Here is a 20,631-nt window from a genome sequence, read left to right on the forward strand (position 1 = left end):
ATTTTAACTGTTGAAAATTATTTTTTTTTTCTTCTCTTCATTATCGCAAATACATTCATTGATATATATACATATATATATCTGCATGTATGGATATATGTACTATGCACTAGTTTACTGTCCTTATGTCCACACATAGACTTGGACATATAATATAAGACTATTATATAGTACTATAGACATTACATGATATAGGTGGAAACATTATATATCATATGTATAAGAGGAAGTCGATCCCGGCGTCTTCCGACACGATGGGTGTGCCGGGCACGAACGAGTAGAGACAAGAGTAGATGGTAGTAAATGATGAGAGAATGAACAAGAGAAATAAAAGCAAATGCACACATACATGTACGATAAAACTACACAGACACAGTCTATGTTGACAATCGGATTGTCATGGCCCGCCTCTACTTAGTAAACTCAAAACTCAACATATATATGCCAAATAATCGATCCGGGATCTTCTTTTTTTATTTTGAAATTTAATTCGCATATCTCTCAAATTATTTATTTCATAAATCACAAAAACCAAAGCTTATCTTTTTTAAATAATCTGAAAAATAAATAAAACATTTATTTTAAAAACTCACCAGTGTTGTTATTTCACAACTCGTTGGCTTATCACAATAACATAATAAATAAACGGTTAAAAACGAATATTATATTAATAATAATAATAATGATAATTAAACTGTCAAACTCAAACTCAAAATCAAAGTAAAATTTACAAAAAAAAAAAGTTAACACTTTTACAATTGGCACAGCTTGATCAGACTCAAAGCAGACAATTCGGTATAAAAACACGGCACAATCACTAACAGCACATCCATATATTTATATTTATATCTATGTATATGTGTATGTAGATATATAAAATTATTAATGCACTCTCTCTCTCTCTGTACTATACTATGTCGAGGGCGATGATACGAATGATGCCAAAGAAATCACACACAATTCACTTGTGCTTTAAACTGCTTGCTACTCTACTACACAACCCACAAGCTAATGCTAGCTGGGTATTACCAACAAGATATTCTTCTCACTTGCTCTTACTTCTGTCGTTCACATTTATCTTTATCTTACTTTTGTCGTGTAAAACAGAGTAAGAGATAGAACGACTGAGAGAGAAAGATGGAGATAGAGAGAGAAAGAAAATCACCTCGATTCGATCTCAATGTTCAAACTATTGTATATACAAGCCCGGGCTACTCCCTCAGATATTTATTAAATATTATTTCACTTGGAAAAAAAATTTTTAAATATTCACGTGGTTTATTATCAAGTCACAACTGTCAAACTTTGATACCGAGGGTGTCTTTATATTTGTCAGTGAAAAAAAGACGCGTTCAATGTCTGTCTTTACGTAGTAATCTTTTTATTTCTTTTTTTTTTTAAACGCCAACGTAACACACAAACGACCCTGGTGGCTGGTTGTGTCTCGACTGTTTGTTGCGCGCACCGCGAGCTACTCCGCGAAAGAAACATTGATGCCAACTGGGAGAAATCAAAGTCCGGGTTCAGGAATGTGTCTTTTGGCTCTAGTGCCCCCTCCGGACCAGAGCTTAAAAAACAAAATTTATTTTTAAAACTTTAAATATTTTTTTATTTAATAATTAAAATTAATATTCAAAATTAATTTTTGCTGCTGGAATAAATGATATTTAAATTTTTGGCGGTAATATTTACTGAGAGTATGAAAAATAATTAATTTTTGAGTTCAAATTTGTTTTGAAAATCAAGAATTTGCTTGAATAAAAAATTTTAAAAATCGATGTGAGTAAAAGGTAAGAAAAAATTAATTATAATCATTGAAGATAATAATAATAATTACAATAAATTAAAAATGATTATTTGTAAATAGAGTTGGCAAGACTTGACCAGGGAGATGAGTGGGAGAAAGGTCGTGCAGCTGGTGATACGAGTGCGGCTGCACCCAAACTAACCGTATGCCGGGGAGAATACAGAGACAAGAGACAAGATATGACGAGAGAGAAAAAAATGTATGTTTGACTTGACTTGAACACTAGACAAGACCAACAAACCAATTTAAATTTTCCGTCTATACTATTTTCGATTATACAATCATTCATTTTACTTTACTCTATTCTACGCTACTATACACTACATCTCTACCTGTTTCATCTCCAATCTCCAATGTACCATTGAGCCATTGAGTGACTTACATTAGTCTACGACTCAACGAGTAATTTTTCTCTCAAAAAACCACTTGTACTATACCTTTTATGTGATTTATTGGCGACCCACGTTTATTCAATGACCCAATAATTTATAGCACAAAAATTTTTAAATTTACGATACTTCCGATATCCATTATATTTATTTAATATTTTATCTTTTGAGAAAAAAATTTTTCAGAGATTCATAAATAATATTTTTTAAAAAGAACTATAAAATAACTATTACAGCAGTTAAATAAATTGTTGAGCTGTGTAGAGTTATATTAGAATAGATTAAAATTGACAATATTTTATTTTGCAGCAAAACACATTGCATGGAATGTAATGATTATTATTATCAAGTACTATACATACACACACGATATTACTTGTTGTATTATCTATCGACATATCATATGATAGAATGTTGCTTTTTAAATATTTTTAATTCTCTATTCTCTATACGACAAGCTAAATGCCATGAATCGCGTGATAGTTTTTAAATTCCGTGTGATTATTATTCTATCAACTTATTTGTTGAAAAATACTTATAACTATTTATAGTTTTTTTTTTTAATACTGATACCAATCATGTCATTGTTTATTATTTTTTATTTTCTTTCATATATATGCGACGTATCAATATATTATAAAGGTTGTGCGCAATTTTCTGACTGCTCCATCGTATAAGCTTGGTATCAACTCGAACTCGAAGCTTCCTGTAATTTTATACGCTTTCTACCTGCTTGTTAAAAAACCAAGAAACGTCGTCAAGTTCCGCATATACATTTTATCATTGTCCGAAACGTATAATAACAAAGTCCAATTTTTTTCCTTATTATCAACTCTATTTATTATATTATTTAATAATTAATTAATGATAATAATAATATTTACACATATCATACACAATCTAGCGTATAAAATTACTTGAAAATTTTATTGATATATAAAAAGATGATTGACTGGTTAGATATTCAAATGAGACAATAAAAATTACAGTCTACTGTACTTATATATCTTCGTAAATATATGTACTAAAATAGTATTAAATCGAGTTAATTTGCTGATGCATCAGCGCATATTTAACTCGATCGGGCTTCCTTGTCAATTATCACCAATTACGAAACATATATACATGACATCAGAAAGCATTGAATATAACGGCACTAGTAGCAATAAAAAACTATGTAATTTAAAATTAATAGACATTGGTGTATGTAAAGTTATATTACAATTCATATGTATATGTATATGTGTAAAGAGAGTAATAAGTATGTTAATAAATATATACATACGTACATAAACATCGTATACATTATGTAGCTCGATTATTCCGCGTGAATCCGTCAATAATTGACAATTTAACCACCGAGTTATCACGTAATGCTAAAAAAATAAATATTCCAATGGCATGAATTTATTTTTAAATTCAATCAATAAATAAATAAAAATAAAATACAGATATCTTGGTGGTTAAAATTTAAAAGATTTGTCAATAAATAAAATATTTACATTTACAACAAACAAATTTTTTTTTTATTGCAGATAAAAATATATAATATTTGTTTGAATAAACAAGTAGCAATAATCAATTAATTCGGAACAAGTTTTAATCAGTGATTAATTATAATTGATATGATGGCAATGATGAGTGTAAATCCCCAGGAGAATTCGGAAGTCCTTGGTTAGATACTTGAGACGATCAATATTCTGAAGATTTACTTGATAAACATGACGCCGATGATAGCGTGTCGTTATCAGATGAGTTAAAGTCAATGACGTATATGATGGCAATTGGTTGACACCTGCGGGTCTTCCGCGACAAAAAAACATTCATTTCTGGCATACTAATATATATTTATATATGTGCAACATAATATCCGTATACAGCTATTTAATTTTACAATCATGCAGACAGGGTACCTTGAACCATCAGGTTTTACTTCAATGTGATTATATTGCCCTGAGATTCCAGTCGGCGGAATGAAATGCGCCTCGAGCTAAAATGTTTACAGACTCAACAATGATATACATATATATATTTATATACATATATATATATGTTGTGTATTTAAGTGTATATGTACGTAAACGAGCCGTCAATACAAAGTTACCAGCTGGTAACGGAACAAACAAGTAGAGGTGAGAAAAGAGACAAGAGAAGAAGCTGAAGAGAAACTGTAGTCGATTGAATTTGTCGTAGTCGTTGTCATCGTCGTCGTCGTCGTTGTCGGCTTATAGATATAGATATATATTTATAATATACGACTTGACGATGAGTAGAGTGCGAGTATTCCTCGCGACCTACTCCAAGAGAAATTTACCGACAAGATGAGAAGATGAGACTTAACTTTTGACACTCTTATCGAAATACCGAAGCATTGAATAGTAATAATAAAGATAGTAGACATAATAACGACACAGCAAGAGAAAGAGATGAAGAATGAGGACGATGAACTTAACTGCCGTGGAATGCATCGTCATTGACCCTGACCTTAGAAAATATTTCTTATTATTTTATTAACGTAAATAAAATTATTATTTACAATATATATATACATATATACATATACTATGTGACAATTGTAAATATGTATGCATTATATTTATTTTAAATATATTTATATATAAATTAAGTTATCCGGTTTTGAAGTTATTATTTTAAAGTAGTACGCAAACAAGAATTATTATGACAGTGTGATACGTATACTTTATAAATTACTTCGCTGGGGTACACAAAATGATAAAGACAATTAAAGATTGACATGAACATCCGGAGACGATTGAACAAGTGATTTAACCGAAAAGGCGAGACACACCGGATATATATATATATATATATACATGTGTGTGGTACTTAGATACTTTTATGTACATACATACTATTCTAATACAGTATCACGTAATGCATGTCGAGACTACGCAGTCTTTATTGCATCAAACATAACGGTTGCAGGTGTGCAAGTATTATCTCAATCGACCGCGTAACGGTCGTTATATTTTTCTCAATTGTTATATATACATATATATGATTTATTTCGTTCTAATAGAATAATGGAGAAAAAATATTCAGGTAGATAAAATGTGCGTAACATTAAAATGCAAAAGTATGTGGGTGTGTGGGTGTATAAAATAGACATAAAATGAAATAGATAAAATGTCACTCTTAATCGTCGTACATCCTGTCGCAGAGAGCAAAACTAAACGTCTATGTAAATCGTGTGCGAAATGACGAAAAAGCTATCCCATGAGAGCAAACGAGAATTGACGCTCTGAATAATATAACATATTCTCATGCACATGGTATTGCGGATAGGATTCAATGTCCCTTGACAAACGATTGGTTTTTCCCCGTCATACTTATATATATGCATTTATAAATTATATACATATATATATATATATATATATATATATATATATATATATATATATATTTATACTCTATACAAATCGTACACAAGAGTACATAATGGTATATAGTTTTTACTCATGTGAAAGAAATATATATATATATATAAATGGATGCATCTGTATGTGAGTGTATAGATTACTATATGTATTCAACTCTGCTTATGATGCTATTTTTGGATGAGTGGGAGAGAACGAAAAGGCAAAAAGCCACGCCAGAAGTTTAGGGACGCGTCAAGAACGTGCGATGTTAAATTATGTTATTATAGAAATAACACAAGGGATATGTGGATCTATATATCTATATAAATGAAATGTGAACATCACCCGAGCATATGTTGCTTTATGCTAATTTTGGCGGGAAGCGTGAATAAACGTGGATCAGTTTTAGCTTTCTCTTGAAGCTTTATTGCATATTTATATATAAGTTAAGGTTAAATTCATCCGATCTTGTTACACAGTTTGCTGGCTTGGATAAAATATAATTAATGCTATGGGCTATGGCATAGCTATATAATTTAACATACCGACAAAATAGTCTTTGAGTAATGAAACTCAACGAGGGAGTGAGAATTGAGTTAATAAATTAGGGTACCGTGATGGTGAGTTCAAACTTTTATAACTACATCAAAGAAATTACTGTTAATAATCAGTGAAAAATATCAATTGCCTCTAAACTTTTAATTCTAATTTATTGTTACTATTAATAATATCATTCCATATATAAGTATTTAAATTGATTAATTTTTCATTCAATCATGTTTGAATAAAAAGATATATTAAAAGACAAATCTTCTCCCTTTGCAAATAATTTCTACGTCGCCAAAAATATGGGTTCTGTATCTGATATACTCATAAAGTGATGAAGTGAAGTTGCACATGAATGGTTGGATGGTGAATGTCTAGGCCTGCATAAATGATGTAGAATTAAATAGGGATACGGGTAATTCATAATTGAATAACCCGGCGCCCACAATCCTGCCTACGGAGTACAGTAGACGCCAGGCGTCCCGACGGTTTACGTTGATACCGCGGGCGACAAGCCGACGACTGTTGCTATATATTGTGTAGTTATAGTTAACAAAGAGTACGATGACTATGAAAATATAAGAACCCATGAAGTATCAGCCCATAAGGGACTACTATTCACATCATCGATCGCATTAAATTTTATATAAAAAAAAAAAGTGTATTTAACGCTGCATTATTTGATGTGTCAGCACACTTTCACCTATTTGACCCTAGGCTATGTATCATTTGCTACTGGTGATCAGTACTGCAGTTACTTAACTCAATATATACATGAGTATATATATAAATATAGGGGGTAGAAAAATAATTATATTAAATAATACATTCTATGGGTTAAATGCCCTCATTCTCGTACGTTATTTATATATTTTGTTATCCTACTTTTCTTGGATTAGTTATTTTATCACCAGCAATACTAGATCTTGAAAACACTCCCTAGTACTTTAGATTCTTGAGGTATATATCATCTATTATTTCCAAAGACATTGATATTTTTATTTATTGAGCTAAGATTTTTAAAAAATAATTTATTAACGAATCGACATGATTTATTTAATATAATTATTTTGTTGAGAATTGAAAAAAAGATTAAAAAATAATGTTGTGTGTGAAAGAAATGTGAGAAAGTAAAATAATAAAATTTGAAACAAAATTCAATAGCTTTTATGATGACAGTGAGCTATTTATTGTAGCACTAACTATTTAGTAGACATAATTGTCTGCACGCACTAAATATTTCGTTAAAGTTGAAAGTTTCAAAAGACTCGTGATTATTTTTCAAGAATTCTGTCTAGTCTGCTGTTAATTTTTTTTCAATACAATTTTGAATTTTGTTGAAAGAAAAATATTAAAAGAAAAAAAAATAATAAATAATATAATAAAAGTAAAGTAAAAATAAGCTAAAATATTTTCAGCTGACTCGACGTCGACACGCACTTCTTATGCTTTTATTATGTTAGCTATCCTTGCGCGTCTATTTTTCATCCTTGTCTCACTTTCGATCAAAAATAGAGTGTAACAGAGGGTACTCTTGTATGTTTGAATATGTATTGTCGTGATAATATCGCACCTGAAATTATATTGTGCGATAGTAGAGGTAAATGTTGTATGGGAAAAAAAATTGTCTACTTTCTGCTACGTAAGGTTTACATATATATAAAAATAAATATATATGGCTGATGATGCTTTCTCGGTTATTGACCTGACACGAAATTTCATGAAATATAAATGAGAACAAAAAAATTGTAAATAATCACAAAAAAAAAAAAACTACTGATGATTACACGGTATTCATTTGATTTTTTTAATGAAAATTATTCTATGTATAATATTCTACTTTATTACTTTATATAATTTATATTATATATTCCTTTGATGTTTCATTAAAATTCAGTTATTATATATTTATTATTTTAATTATTAGTGGAAATTTTATCGGAGTATTTAAATTTATTTATATCATCATATTAAATATAACATTCACAATATTTATAGATATTTTTCGATTAGTTGTAGACATAAATATACAATAAATTGAATAGTAAATACACTATACGACACCAAAAGTCATAACAAGAGATAAATTCAAGAAATGTCTAGAGTCTAGACAAGAATTATATTATTCTTATAATTACGTTATCTATCTGACGGTGTAACACTATTTTCCAGCTCTGATTAAGAAAAATTATTTGAAATGATTGGAAGCACTTTGAAATGATTTAAAATAATTTGAATCGACTAATATACAGATATACATTTAGCATGGATTAAATCATTTGTCTTAATCAGGAAGATTTATTTCAAACATAATTTATCGTTAAGTTTCACAATTGTTAATTTATTTAGCTTATAACTAAATTAATAAAATTAAATTTAACTTAAATAACGATAATTATAGTTATTTTTGTAGCAAAAACATTTATTATCACTCAGTGTTACATCACGAAAAATCTTATTTATATTTTAATTATTTATTATGTCAGTCAAATGTATATATAATATAAATTTACAATGTAATAAAATATAAATGCGCACATTTATATAAAAATATATTTACGCGTCAATTGAAATATAGAATTCAGATGTGAATATCGTCAATGACACAAAATTATCACGCAGTTGTCACAAACCTATCGAATTTCCTTGCAGTCAGTTTGTATTATCATGAAACATGAAACCTATGAATACACATACAAAATACGTGAAATTCACTCTACCATATGTTGATATGTTTTAGAATAAACGTTTTATTTTTTTATAACAATAATAATTTATCAAAGAAATCGAATCTTGCTATTTTATTTTATTTATTTAATTACTTTTTTTTTTTAAATTAACAAAATAATTAATATGAGAAGCTTATTATTAATTCGTGGAAGTACGTGTTGACTAAAACGTACACACCTCTTTCGTAATTTTTTTTTTTGCAAGATAACAATAATTGTCAACTATTACATCCATCAAAGTTAATTATCGTGTAAATTTTTTTCTTAAATATTTGCAAACTATTTACCTGGAAAAAAGACATCTTTTAAAAAAATATATATTGTTTTGAAATTACATGACGTTTTTTAAACGTTAAAATACAAAAAGGATATGAATATACTGACGGCTTTGTTTGTACAAAAGAAGAAAAAAATAATAAAATATTCGAATTTCCCACGCCTTAGATGACTCAATACTTTAAGAATAAAAAATATTGAAGATAAAATGTACCCCACTTGCTTTAATTGGAATAGTAATGTTTTAAAAAATAGTTATAAAAATTTCTTTATTAGTTATAATAAAAATACAACTCCATTCAAGTATAACTAATGAAGTGTTAACTACAAAGAAAAAATAAAATAAAAATAAAAAGAAAGTAGATGATTCATGATATTTAATAATAAAATACTGTCATAATTGTTATTCATTGCAGTAAAATTTTAAAATAATAAAAAGATTGATTTAATTTTAGTATAAAAGTTCAAAATTTCCACGAGTTTGTTGATAAAAATATAAATAAATTACCAGTTTAATGGCATTGGTGAATTTAAAAAATGTGAGTCACCGAATTGTGAGTAAACGTTGTTTTGTCGATGACCGAATTTCTATATATATTTATAAATGAACTTACATGGAAATAATAACTTAATATATTTTTTATCTACATAGTTCTTATTGTTATCATTATTATGCGTAATATATTTGCCATTTATATTTAATTAAATTGACTCTTGGACAGTCCAGTTGTAACATAATCAAGAGGAAATGACACAACCATGAACTAAGATAGCTTATGTCCCGTTCCATTCATTTTTTTTTTAATGTGTGACTCACCGCCCACGTTTTAGTCAATACGATAGTACAAAGTAAATAATAGTATACAATAGTAAAAAAATTATATTTATCTAATATAACTGACAGATCGATTCACAGGTCTCAGAATTAAATTTGCAGACTATCATAATTATATGTGTCCTCTTGCATAATAATAATTCCCATTAACGATCATAAGGATAAACAAGTTAACTAAATAATTACTTGTTAACAAATGATTACTTTTACATCAAAAAATTATTAATAATTATTAATTGATATTTGAATAAAAAAATAATTATAAAATTACTGGCTTATTTATTATGTATAAAATGTTTATATATATTATTAATTAATTCATGAGCTCCTAATGTAAATGAAAAGTACTTTAATACGTAAAATTATATATTTATTTAGTTCACAAAGTTTAAAAATTAATTCAAAATAAATTTATCAACTACAACGTCGAATTTATTTTAATAGCGACGAAATTTCATTAATTATTTAGATGTCAAACTTTTATAATTTAAGCAATAAAAAAATTTAGCATAAAATTATTAACATTTATGACTTTTTATAAAATATTAATAATAAAAAAAACCAGTTTTTGTTTATAACTTGTATTATTAATAAAATGATACTCGAGACACTATGTACTACTTGAGACGGTGAAATTTAAAAATTATATTCCGGTAAACGTGACGACGAATAATGTAAACTAATTTTATAGATAATAGTTGCATTAAGCCTGCTAAGCAAAGTGGCTGTGTCTAGTCTATTATTTTAGCACAATAAACTTCTCTTGGTTCACTTGGTCGCTTCATCTTTCCTAGCTGGTTTCATATTATCATACATATTTTTTTTTCCTTTTTCTCGGTCTCCTCTGTCTCCTCTAACCCACCTTATACTTTATCTCCTCTTTATACTTTACTCTATAACTTATATTCTTCACAGACTTTTTATCTCAAGCGAATAAAAAGATTTGCAAGAGCAACAGCAGGTGCAACTAGAGCAGTTGGCCTTAATGATCAGATGAGCAGTCAATGATCAAAGGACACCTGCTAACATGTATATACATTGAGTATATGCGTACAGATTTAATATTTATCTTTAATATAATATTAGCCTAGTTTTATTAAATCATACACTATAAAAAAAAAGTGTTACGTGATGTTGGAAAAAAATTAGTTTTATTTTTCAAGTATCAGAAGTCGAATTTGAATTTCTATTTCAAATACAAAAAAAAATTTTTTTTATTTGTGCAAAAATTAATGATACGACAGATTTACCAACTTATGGAGAAATTCAAATAATATTTACCCACAGTTGCATGTTATTGTTATTGTATAAAATATGGAAAACATATTTTTATGATTCAAGTCTGCAAACTAAATCATCAAGATAAATAAAATAAAATTATCAATGATTAATTAATAATTTTTAAATCAGTGATTACTTTATGAAAAACATCAGTTATAATAAAATTAATTATAGTATTGTTCCTATATATTTAATTTGAAAAGTGATCAAAAATGCAATTTGTTTAGTTTAATGAAAATGACTTCTATTATTTTATAAGTAATAAAATTGATTTTATCTCAATTAACAATAATTTCGTAATTTTAACGAAATATTGTTATTATTATTATTGTTTTCTGTCTTGTAGATCTTAAAACACTAAACTTACACCCTCATACTCCGATCGGAGTTAATTTACTCCGCATGTACACCGTTTTAACACTGGTTTGATAACACTACTAAATAGCACCACTACACCGTTGTACTGGGTTCATTTTAACACCGCACCGGTATTAAAATAAGTCCATTTCAACACCGTTTGTTCTACAGCATAGTTTAATGTTTCTTTATTTATAATTATTTTTATTATTAACCGTATTGTATATACAGGTTTTTTGTCATTACGTTACTACTTAATCTATTTTAGAAAATGCCATCATAATAGTAATCGAGCAAGTGGCTGAGCTTTTCTTGGCATACAATTGAAACTCCCTGTTGATATAAACTGCCAAAGTTGAGGCATTATTCATAACATATTTATATACATATATATATATATTATTTCGTGACGCAAAATATGTACGCAAAAAGATGTCATAATTTTCTGACGACTGACACACGTTTATCTATTTTTCGCTATTATACAATGACGTCTTTAAAACAATATATATATAATTATACTTATTATATTTTTTTCTCAAACGTTCAAGGTAAGGTTTTCTCACGAACAATTAAAATTCACTTCAACAATTACTACAATTATGTTAAAAAAAATTAACGCTAAAAAAATAATTGATACGAAGTAAACAAATTATTTAATAATAATAAAAATTAATAAAAACATCTTGAAGGAATTTATTTTTTATTTTTTGCATTTGTGATAGTAATTTAAAAAAAAAAAAATTCTTTATGACAGTTTGCACAATATTCATGAATAAACAAGAAAAATTCATACTAATTGATGTATGTAAGGTCAAGTTCGTGTATAAAATGGTATTTGTTTGAGATAAAAATAAAAAAGCTGTAGTTTTAGTTGCAGTTGGTTTTTAAAATTGACAAGACGTATGAAATAATCGGAAGAGACACTTTGCGGTTACATTAATGAGGTCAACGACCCACAACATCATTCGAAAGAAGCCCTATGAACAAACCGTCATTTTACAAGTATCTCCATGTATTTGTCAGTTTCTTCATAATTATTATGTGCTTCCGCAAGTGTTAAAACTTAAGAATTAAGAACGCGAATTATACTGTACATTTTATAAACTAAATTTAAAACGTTAATTTAATTTGCACAGCTCGTTTCAATACTTTTAGGATTTAATATCTTTATTGAAAAATTTATCTTCATCTGATTTCATTTTTAAGTAGATGTAGAAAAGATCGGACATTATTATTCGTAGCTGCATGAGTAATTATCACTTTCTTATTTATTTAAATACAAAAAATTAAAGAAATAAAAAGATTTCTAAAAATTTTAGATTATTTTTTGAATTTTTTTACCTTGAGCAAAATTAAATCAAGTTCAAATGAATAAAACATTTTAAACTTTGAAATATATGTATTTTCTTTTTTTTTAATTGTGTTGATTACCTTGATCTTTAGATTTTTTTTTTTGACAATGTCGAAAAATAATAAAAAAAAGTTTGAATTGTTCTTATCAAACTCAATCAGGCATAATAAAATATGGACAATCCATAGGAAGTATTTGTGTAGAGTTTGATAATTTTTTTTGCCACGACCAATTTAATTTTTTATGATGTACTGGTTATCGAAAACACGTAAATAAAATTTTTATATTTATAAATAACGAATTAAGATGGAGAAATCCGTCATATATTAAAATAGTGAGCTATCGTCTTCAAGAGCTGCACTCAGAAAAAAATTTTTAGTAAAACCCAATGATTTTATTTTTAATATTTTTCATCGGAAATTGCTTCACACTTGTAGAAGATAAATTTTTAATTAGTTAATAATAAATTTGTGGCTCATCAGCAAAATTAATACCCTCATGATAAAAAAATAATCATTACGAATAAATAAATATTTAAAAATAATATATATGTTTTGTCTTCTTTTTATTTTTTTTCTTTTAAATAAAAACTTACGTAATCGAATCGAAATTTATTGAATATACTCGAGTGAGTAATGGAAATAGATTGGTGAATAATGAATTTAAAAAAATATATGCACGGTTGATAAATAAAGATAACGGAATCAGGACATCTTGGTTGATTCTGCTGCGATTACAGACCACAAACTTCACACGCCAATGTCTGAGTTCTAGATAATTTCCAAACAAGTATTCCGAAGGTTAAAAAAGATTTTTTTTTACTTTTTCATTTTCTATTCATCTGACACACAAGTGCCAAGGCTATCAATTAACCTTCAGGCAAAATATATATACTTTTTCTTTCATGTGTATCGCGAGCTGCCGTAAAATCTTTATCAATATTTAAACATTAATAATAATAAAAAAATCATAACCAATAGACTAGACATTGAATTGCTTTTATCTTTAAAAAATTTCTTAAAATGAATCTGGAGTGCAGCTGTTTTTGTGCTATTTTTTAACTTAAAATACAAAACCATAAATTTCAACTGATAATTGAAGCTGTCTGAATAAAAATTCTAACTTATAACATTACAAGGCTTATATTATATGGTCTATAAGATTTTTTTCTAACGAAATTTAAGTGTTGAGTAGAGTTGTGGGTTTGTATAACTAAATATATATACGGTAATGTGGGTATTGTACATATATAATTTATAAAGTAAAGAAGCTACATCCATATTTAATATTATAATAAAAGTAATATACAAAAGTGTAGGTAATGTAAAGAAAGACGAATGAATAAAGGAAAAAGCCCGGGTAGGGCATATTTTATATTTGGCTGTTCACCCTTCTCATAATCCATAAGCTATGAGCCATCAACCCAAGGCCAATTTGCTAATGGGTGTGCCCAACAACCCGATGAATACCCTTAACACACGTTAACCATCTAATGACATTTCAAAGTCACTAGAGACCACCCAAAAGCACGCAATTTTTTAAATATCTAATTTTTCATCTTTGATTTATTTTTTTTTTTATCTATTGGATGTACATTTTTATTTTAATAACAATAAAACTGGTAATAAAATATGTTAAATATAATAATTACATATCGACAAGGAGATAAATAAAAGGTAACAATTACAATATATTATGGTGATGATTCCCATATCCTATGGTAACAGGTTTTCTTTGAAAAATCGATTATAAAAATGGCACCCATGCAAATTTTATTGACCATTCGTATATATAAATAAATTCGTATATATATCTAAATTTCATTCCTAGAAGATATCCGAATAGTTCATAAAAAGTTATAGTAATAATTTCCACAATTTTTAGTAAAAGTTACCATAATATTACGGTAATGGATATCATACTATCACAGTAATAGTTGCCATAGTATAGGAGTGATTTCTATATTATGGGAATATTTCACATGTATTCTGGGAGCGGTTACCATTAGGGTTTATTCCTATACGCACTTAGGAATCGTTCTAATGTGGATATAGGATTGATAACTATGTGGTTATGGGAACTATTCCTATCAGTAAGATGATCATTACCATACGATATAAGAACTATTACCTTAACTATAAGAATTGTTCCAATAATTATGGAAACTTTTTCCAGAAATTATGGCCGTACATCGCATAATTCCAAGTAATTATTACCATAACGTTATACACGCAGATAATTTTTTAGTAAAAATTACTCAAATACATTGAAGACATGTAGGAAATATTTGAATTTTTCCCATGCACATTCTCGAGTGGCAATTCAAAAGCTACATTCATCCCTCTAGCCCGAAATAGAACCAATTTAGAGCACTGTAAGCTGCCTTAGCTCCTATATTTTTTTAAATTTAAAATTTCTTAATAAGTAGTAAGTAACAGTGCTTAAATTGTAATTTTTTTCGATTATTCCAGAATATTTTTTATTATTTTAAATATTTAAGATTGATTTTGGAACTTTTAAATTTCAATCAGCATGAGTTTTTCCAAGCAGTATATATGATAAGAAATAATTATAGTATACGTATATTTCATATTATCATATTATTTCAACTTAAATTTTCAAAATATATAGCTGCAGCTTAATTGCTCGTGACAAAAAATTTAACAATAGCAACAATAGTAACAATATCAATGGCAGTTATAATCATAATAATAATTCTATAATTATAATAACTATTTAAAAAAAAAAAAATATTATTAATATCAATTTTTATTCCCCTGAGGCCCGACTTTGGATACCAAAGTCAGATCTAATTTAACATGGGGATAGAATCTACTTTAATCCCTCAAGTTCGGAATAAGAACTACCTTAGGAGACTCAATGTTGGCTTTAAATTACGACTCGGGATTGTAAAATATAATACTCGATACCATGTACACATGAAGTGCCATTTCTACTAACAACATGGTAAAAATTTGCCCTCAGAATCTCAAACTTTATGGGTAATTTTTACTAAAAAATTATCTACGTGTATGGGTTTATATTTCATAAACCTACTAAGAACGGTTACCATAATTTTCTCTCCATGCAATGAGATTTGACTGATTATTTTTTAAAATTATAATAATCCGAGAATAGAGATAATGCAAGTACTAAAGGAGTACTTTAGTATTTTTGTTTTAAATTTAATTGTTGCAATCTTAACTGTATAACTTCCGTTTTCTACAGTTTTTATTCTTTACATATTTACATTGCATAGTCTTTAGGTTACGTTGCAAGCAATTTTTAAGTCCCTATTTTTCTTGGGTAAATATTTTTCATATATTTCTAACAAACTACTCTAAACTTTTTCGGATTATATTCTTGGCCATCTTTTTCCTTTTTCTATTCCATATATCTCATTATTAGCTGTCTATTTCCATTTCTTTTTCCATACTTCTTTGCAATCACGGAGTGCTTTTTAGTGAGGAAGATTGCAGACAGGTGGCAGGCTGGCGGCTATATGGAACGAATCCCATGAGTACTTTAGTATTTATTTGACTCGAGTCTTTTGTATCTATTTCGATTCATAAATTTTTTATATTTAACAGAGTACGTTGTGGTACTGATTCTGAGTTCTGAGTACAATACATTAATATTCAACGAACGATATGCTGGTTGAGCAAAGAATACCATGTGAATTCTTCAACAAACTCCGTAGTACTATTGGACAAGATGTAGTTAACAACAAAGAACATCGGCAACTTCGATCTTTTACATGAGAAATACTTAGTTATATATAAATAGATATATGTACACTTATAAATACAAGACAATGCGATAATGAACATAATCAAAGAGATCATTCTCAGGCCTCACTTATGTTGTCATTTGTTTCTTTGATGCGGAAAACAATCAAAAAAATTTTAAATGTTTTCCTTTGTCATTTGTAACTGTATCTTTGTAGGATAAAGGATATACATGTACATAACTGTACATATTGTTATGGATTTATCCGTCTAATTATTTTGATAGCAAATCAACAAAAAAAGTATTTCAGATTGAGAATTCTGTTTTTTGTTTAAAAATAAAATTCTTACTGCTTCATATTCCATACTCTAGTTTACATTAATTTATATACAGTCATTGCTCGACCCTCGGATTCCTTACAAGACTATTTGTTACGCCACGTGTTTTATAACGGATAACAAAAATTTATGCGTCTTAAATTGATATTAAGTGCGATCATTTTGAATTTGTTACGCGAATATTTACAATCAAGTCCATCACTATCGGCTTGAGAAAAAAATAAATTAGTGCAAGTTTATTTTTGCATAAAGAGTAAATAAAAAATAGTGATGGATATATTTATATATATTGTAGTATTTCACGTTTATATATATATATATATATATATATATATATATATAATGTAAGTAATATAGCCATTGTTGCGGTAAGATAAATAAATAGGAAGAACGAAAGTCTTGAAAATATAAATAAGACGATGAGTTCATAGATTGGGCACTTGAAAATTGATCAGTCTCAAGAGAATTCTCGATAAATTCTTGCTCAAGTGCTCCACAATATTAATTTGTCTTCAGCAACTACTATACTGTACACGTACAAAAGCTATACAACTTTTCTATCATTTAAACTTTCTTCTCTACCTCAGAACTTGCGTTTTATTTTCATACTATTTTGACTTTTAAATTATTATGCTAAACTTTTTCGATTCCCACTTAAAACTTGACAATATTATAGAAAATTCATCCAACCATCTTCAGCATATTTTAAAATAAAAAAAAAATATCTATAAAATATACATATTTATTAAAGTTTAAACTTTAAAAAGAAAACGATATTTAATTACACATACATAAATATATATTATATTAATTAATATAATAATATGTAATTGGATAATGTATTAATAATGAAAATGAAGTGGAAATAATGTGTTAAAAAAGATATATATCCGTAGAAAAATTTAAATATTTATAAGAAAACATGTAACTAAATACATTATGTAGGTTCAAGGCTTTCGTGCATGTGTTTTATTGCAAAGATACATTAAATGGGAAAGTGTTGGTTGGTTGGACGGAAGTTTAAATACCATAGGATGGTTCTAGTCTGGTAGTCACACTGGTGAACTTTAATGAGTACTTCAAGGGCGTGGACTTGGTGGTTTTTTTGTTTAAAAATCAACCACACGAGATCCACCACATGATATTGGCTAAATACAAACAAGTTTTATCCTATCAAATAAGTATACTATATATCGTATTTATCATGCCACGATATATAAATGCAACTCTTATAGGACTACTACTACTAGCAGAATATTAAATGAAACGTTAAGAATGAATACATATCAGTAATACAGAAATAAAGTGGAAAGGAGCTTCAGAACTAATGTAAGACTGTGTTAAAAGCAAAAGCTTCAAAGGAAGCCAGAAGTTGTGTAGAGTAATGTGAACAGACTAACATAAATTACAGCTCGTTACTCTCGAGTTTTACTGAGAACAAATTACTCATGGTAATAAAGAAAAAGAAATTTAAAAAATTAAGTTGACTAATATATAACTATAAATTATAATATAGTAATAGCAAATGATTAATCAATTCTTAGGAGGCATTGAAAATGAATTTTTTAGTTATGTATCAGCTGAATTTGTATAAATTATATGATATGTAATGTCACACAATGATGTTTAGTCATTATTGATATTGTTACAATATGTTAATTTTGTTTAAATAAAATGAAATTCAAGATTTTATGATAAAATACAAATATTTAATTAAACAATAGATGTTCTGAAAGTAAATTTTATTTTTGTGTGCATAAAAATAAACTTGATGGGTTACTGTTTCTATTATTGCATCAGGAATCCTTTCACTCCTTCTACACGGTACGCAATAACGACAACAACAAGCAACTAAACAACGAATCGTTTATATATTAAATTTGAAAGGCTAAAATTTAATTCACCTATACGGTAGCGCCAATCCCCCACGTATATTTATAACTTTCTTTTATATATTAAACGTTTAATAAAAATAATATGATAAAGATTGTTATTTTATTTATAGTTCAATAGATTAATTGCTATCGCATGTGGACTTTATATTTTTTATTAATTTATACATTTTTTTTTATCACGCATGAACCTTTATAATAATTCTCTCTGAATAAAATATATATATATAGAAAATATACATCAATTTTGCAATGAAAAAAAAAAATTATTTTTATATTTATAGGTCATTGCAAAATTTATTAGGGACATCGTCTTGTTATCCACCTACATTTTTATTATTTTTTAATTTAGCAATAACAATTTATTAATTCCTACGTTTAAAAAATTGAGGGCAGTCAATGCTATTACCTATTACGCAAAAAATAAAATTTTATAAATATTATTGTTGAATTCAGTTTTTTGTTTAAAAATAAAATTCTTACTGCTTCATATTACATACTCTAGTTTACAAATGTGAAAATAATTTTTTAAATTTATATTGACAAGTTTTTAAATTCGATAATCTAGAGCTACAAAAAATTGATAAATTAAGATATCATTTTAATTCATTTATTTTTAAATATATTTCACGGCTAAAAATAGATATTTTTATCAGTTTTATCTATTAAAATGAAATTGTTTAAAAAAAAATTTGATTTTTATTCATTAAATGCATAACTGCATTCTGTCTAATGACTGGTATAAAATAATTGGGATAAAAGAGTAAAAAATATTGATATAAAAATTTTATAATTTTCTAAAAGTCTATTTTTTAATTTCTTTATTAAAAAAATTTTGTTTTATTATTTAAAAATTTAAAAAATTGTCATATGCCCGCCAACTTAACTATCATAAATTTTTCTCAACTAAAAATGAACGAAATTGTATTTTTGTTTAATTAGTTAAAGTTTAACTGATTGAATAAGTTTTGAATTTTAAAAATGAATGAAAAAAAAGTAACAAAAATAAATATTTTGTATAGTGATTAATTTAAAAGATTAATGAAGAATTATGACTTAAGACACTTTTCAAAACAGCCGCGACTATTTAGAATAGTATAATTTCCGGAGCGTGAGTTTGTTAAGTACGGCTATAATACACAGTACAGTAACAATCAATCGACCTACTAAATCTCCAGGAAAGTGTCCTTGTATGTATATTTATAGTATCCCTTTAGGCATTGGAATTTCATCCGGATGTTCGTCTTTCGTCTCAATACTCTTCCATCATCGTTTCATCGTATTCCCTACGTGCCTTCTAGCTACCAGTAGAGCTAAATCGTGTTAAGTTTCCACCCATTAATATTCGTCAAACTAAATTCACACATATATAATAATAATAATAATAATAATAATAATAATAATAATAACATTGTATACAACTAACTTATATTACAGCATATCCAAGTTCCTGTTTCCTTGATTACTTATACTGATAGAAATTTTGATGGTATTCAAAACTTTAAATTATACATGACTACGTCATCGGTGACGTAATAAAAAGAAAAATTAAATAAGAAGTATTATTATACGAAAATCTTGATTGTATTGATAAATTAATGTGTGTCATGATGACACATTATCACGTCTGATATTTCAGATATACTTAATCATAAAAAATAAGATAATAAGAGACTAATTTAATTCAATTTTTACGATTTAAAATTTAATTTTGA

At 27.2% G+C, this 20,631-nt stretch overlaps 1 protein-coding gene and 1 long non-coding RNA gene across 4 annotated transcripts in view; one reads left to right on the top strand and one right to left on the bottom strand.

Annotated features, from left to right (window-relative positions):
• LOC103575529 (phosphatidylinositol 4-kinase beta) overlaps positions 1–1,476 on the bottom strand; it is a 50,750-nt gene extending 49,274 nt beyond the window's left edge. For 2 of the 3 annotated variants that reach the window (XM_053741470.1, XM_008555358.3), the window contains exon 1: positions 594–1,475. The gene's annotated coding sequence lies outside the window, so the exon portion shown is untranslated. Of the gene's footprint in view, positions 1–593 lie in introns of all 3 variants that reach the window. The other variant, XM_053741471.1, reaches the window with a different exon arrangement.
• Positions 1,477–1,703: 227 nt separating this feature from the next.
• On the top strand, positions 1,704–4,757 carry LOC128668435 (uncharacterized). Its single transcript, XR_008404162.1, has 3 exons — positions 1,704–1,790; positions 1,868–2,006; positions 3,732–4,757. It is a non-coding gene; the product is annotated as an uncharacterized LOC128668435 (long non-coding RNA).
• Positions 4,758–20,631: the final 15,874 nt, after the last annotated feature.

This window comes from Microplitis demolitor, chromosome 8, assembly GCF_026212275.2.
Source record: "Microplitis demolitor isolate Queensland-Clemson2020A chromosome 8, iyMicDemo2.1a, whole genome shotgun sequence".
In the NCBI taxonomy this organism is placed as follows: Eukaryota; Metazoa; Arthropoda; class Insecta; order Hymenoptera; family Braconidae; genus Microplitis; species Microplitis demolitor.